We start from the raw sequence: 4146 nt of genomic DNA, 5'->3' as shown, positions 1-4146 counted from the left end.
ATACATTATGTGGCTATTTAAAAGTGACAACATAGATCATTACTATTAAACTGGTGTTATATATAAATAAGGACTGTATATCAATATAATTGAGGTGCACAGCTTAAGTGCTCTGTGATAATTAACCCAAGACCATGTTATTATTGATTTGTATAGGGTGTTATTTATAATTATTACTAATATGTGCCCGATTGAAAGGCCAGAGAGTGCTAAAGTGCTAAGTTAATTCATTAAATTGATTGGTGTGTGTCTGAATGTAAAGTGCTAAAGTGCTGAGTGCTAAATACTAAAGATTGCTTGAACCTTAATACTACTATCGGTATATATCATGCTTCTTATTGGGTACTACAGCACCAGGGTTTCCCAAAAGGTCTCCCATCTTGGTACTTGCCTGGCCCAACACTGCTTAGCTTCCAAGATCGGACGAGATTGGGCGTAACAAGTGTGGTTTGACTGTAGGAAAATACAGCGACACCTGGAGGTTTTTAGTACTTTATTGGGTTCATACAATATACTACAGACTAACAGTGTGAATAATAAAATACATGAATAAAAAAGAAGAAAGGGTAATAGAAGACTAAGACAAATTTACAAAATATGGTGTTCATTAACCCGGGTGGGATATAAAAGATAAAGAATTAGATTCGACCTTATAAAAATGGCGCAATCTCGTAGATGTCGTTAAAGCCCAGGGGATGTAGAGTGTTTAATTCAAATATCCAGTACATTTCCCGCTGGGACAGTTTGTTCTCCAGATCGCCACCTCTTGGTCCAAATTTAACCCATTCGATGGCTTTAAAAGTCAATCCCTCGGGGTTGGCATTATGGTGATTCTGGAAATGTTTGTATATGGCATGGATGTCGACTTTATTCTTTATGTTCCAACTGTGTTCCTGTATTCTTAATTTGAGCGGTCTTTTCGTTTTGCCCACATACTTCAGATGGCAGGGGCACTCCAGAAGGTAAATTACGGATGTGGTGTTGCAATTCATAAAGTCTTTAATATGATATTCTTTCGTGTTGTTGTGGTTAGTGAATTTCTTTCTGATAGGATGGACGAATCTGCAGATGTTACATTTTCCACATTTGTAGGATCCTGTGCATTTTTGACTGGGGTGTGTTTGGGTATTTTCCGATGTCAGTAAACTTGGTGCTAGAATTTCTTTTAGATTCTTGGATTTTCTAAAGATTACTTCTGGGTTGGATGTCAGAAGCTCCTTCAATATGGGGTCCATGAGTAGCAGGTTCCAGTGTTTCTTTAAGCTCCGTTTAATCATTGGTTCACGTTGGTTGTACGTGGTGATGAAGGCTATTTGTTCTTTTTTCTCTTTTTTATGTTGTACTCAAGTAGATTTTCTTTTCCGATGTTGTTTACTTTAATCCTTGCGTTTTGGAGTATATGTGTGGGGTATTCCTTTTTTTCGAATCTTTTGTTGTATAGCTCCAGTTGGGTTTCGCATTCACTATCTTTACTGCAGTTCCTTTTGATGCGGTTAAACTGTGAGTATGGATTATTTTCTTTCCACTTGCGCAAGTGATTACTTTGGAAGTGAAGATAGCTGTTTGTGTCAACTTGTTTTATGTAATTCCTTGTGTTCACTTGAGAGTCTTCTCCTGTCAGTATTAGATCCAAGAACTCAATGTCTCTCTTGTTGATTTTGGATGTGAACCTTAGGTTCATTTGATTATCTTCAATGTACTTTAAAAATTCTTTAAAACGTTCTTCATCACCTTCCCATATAATTAAAATGTCATCAATATACCTTTCGTAAAACCTGACGTTGTTTTTAAAAACATGGTCTGAGTGTATAAAACGTTTCTCCCAACACCCCATAAAAAGATTTGCAAAACTGGGGGCAAAGATTGTGCCCATCGCTGTACCACATTTTTGCAGATAAAATTGGTCCAAGAATTTAAAATAATTGTGCTTTAAGATAAAACTCATGATGTCACATATGAAAGTCTTGTGTTGTGGGGTGAGTGTCACATCATCTTCCATGAATTCTCTACATGCTTCTACCCCCTGCTGGTGCTCTATGCAGGTGTACAGCGACTGGACATCAATCGTGGCCCAATAAAAGGAGTCTTTCCATTTAAAATCTTTTAAAAGATTCAAGACCGTGGTGGTGTCTTTTAGATAGGTTGGCAGATTCGTTACATATTTACGTAAAAAGATGTCCACATATTCTGATAAATTTGAGGTCAGGGAATAGATTCCTGCCACTATGGGTCGTCCTGGTGGATTTTGCAAAGACTTGTGTATCTTGGGTAAAAAGTAAAAAATAGGGGTGATGGGATTGGACCTCATTAAAAACTGATATTCTTCCTTGGTGTTTATTTGATCCTGCAGTCCTTGGAGGAGTAGTAGTCCTAAGTCTTCTATGAATTCCTCCTTAGGATCTTTGTTCAGGGCTATATAGGAAATTTCATCACCCAATTGTCAGGAACCAGTCTGTTTTGTTTTCTGTCAGTTTCTGTTTGGCATTTTGACTCACTGGTGACCTCCAGTGGCAGGTCTGTTGCCATTACAGCTTTGTGTTCTGGGAGCTTAGTTTATTCACTAGGCTGTGAGATATTAAGCTAATCAAGCACTAGCCTGGGAGCTCCCTGAATCTTCAGGTGTAATTAATCACCTGAGCCCTTTATAGGGCAGGCTCACCTGCAGTATTCTGCCAGTGATAGCTTTCTGTTTAAGTTCCTGCTGCATTTGCAGGGAACTTCTGTTTGCTCCTAGCCACGCTTCCTGGTCCCTTGTTCAAGTCTCCTGTTTGGATCCCAGGATATATCCTCTGCAGCTCAGCTCCTTGCTAGTAATAGCATAAGCCTGATTACCCAGTCCCCGGAGCATTGTTGCTCCAGTCTTTGAAGTGTCCTGGTGTATACTCCTGCTCTCTTGTCTCCCAGCCTGCTTGGATCATCATCCTGTCCTGGGCCAGAGCCTGCACCTGTCCCCGTTACCTATCTGCCTGTGGGTCACGTAAGTGCTCCGTTGGAGCCTGCTGGTTATTCCTTATACCATCTTTGGCCCGCCGTGGCTGTACCCCTCCGTGGGTCCGCTGTTACTTTGCGGTATCATTTCTGTTGTCCTTCCTCTTTGGTTATTGTCTGTCACCTTAGCGTTGGGTAGGCAGGGGTATTTCCCTTCTAGCTACTCCTTGTTTTGGGGAATCGCAGTCTCGGGGTGTCCCTGTTCCGAGATTCCCTATTTCCTTGTTTGTGTCTGCGACTGGGTCGCCGTTCCCCGTTCTTGGCCAGGTGCCGGTAGTTAGGGGTCTCTTCCCAGCTAGGCCCTGTAGTTAGACGGTCCTTTTGAGATACCCCCTGGCGATCGCTCACCCCTTGTCTTTACCTAACACCTGGCTGCATCGGGGTCAGAGCCGGCCTAACTGGCTCTGTCGAACGCGGCGGCTACAGGCGAAGCCTAGCACTTGCAGGGGTATTCCATCTGCCCGGGGGACTCAACAGAGTCAGTGTAGGTTTCGCTGTGGCCGTTCTAAACAGCGGTCCCAGCTGCAGGCTCACGCCTGACCTTTTTCCTCCTGCCAGCTGTCGTATCACCCAGAGCCCAGGCGAAAACCATAACATTATCACTGGCCATACCGATAAATGCATGTGTTCACAGTAGTCATAGGTATACATGCATATATAAAATTTTGTTTCAAGGTGATTTGGGTGTTTTTGATTGGTAGCGGGACTTATAGATTTGTCCATATTAAGATTTTTTTTCTTCCCGCATTTTGCCCGTTACGGGGTTTTGCTTTATTCAGCTTGCCCAGTTGGTCTGGTCTGTTTGTTTCATTGCTGTACTTAATCATGCAGGCCTTGCAAGCTTCCTTGATGGCCTTAAATACGGCCTTTACAGAATTAAAACCTGAGCGGGTTAAGGGTCTGCAGCAGTCATTTCTGCAATTGCAAGATCTGTAAACCCAAATTTTCCTGGATCTGTCTGAGGTTTTTGGGGCTCAACCAGCTCCTAGGGAGACCCTGGCTAAGGGGGTAGTCAGTCAAACTTCAGATCAGGAGATTCAGAAGGGACATAGAAGTTTTTTACGGCCAAGGCTCACACCAGAAGAGCGGTGACGGCGTAAAGACTTTAACCTATGTCTGTATTGTGGGGAATCAGGCCACTTTCTCCAGTATTGCGAA

General features: G+C 42.5%; 1 non-coding gene across 1 annotated transcript; it reads right to left on the bottom strand.

The window, feature by feature from the left end:
- Positions 1 to 342: 342 nt before the first annotated feature.
- LOC146005933 (5S ribosomal RNA) lies at positions 343 to 461 on the bottom strand. Its single transcript, XR_014444080.1, has one exon. It is a non-coding gene; the product is annotated as a 5S ribosomal RNA (ribosomal RNA).
- Positions 462 to 4146: the final 3685 nt, after the last annotated feature.

This window comes from Crinia signifera, chromosome 5 (assembly GCF_055691185.1).
Source record: "Crinia signifera chromosome 5, ASM5569118v1, whole genome shotgun sequence".
Classification (NCBI taxonomy): Eukaryota; Metazoa; Chordata; class Amphibia; order Anura; family Myobatrachidae; genus Crinia; species Crinia signifera.
The sequence above is the reverse complement of the archived record's forward strand: the minus strand, read 5'-3'. Positions and strand labels throughout refer to the sequence as shown.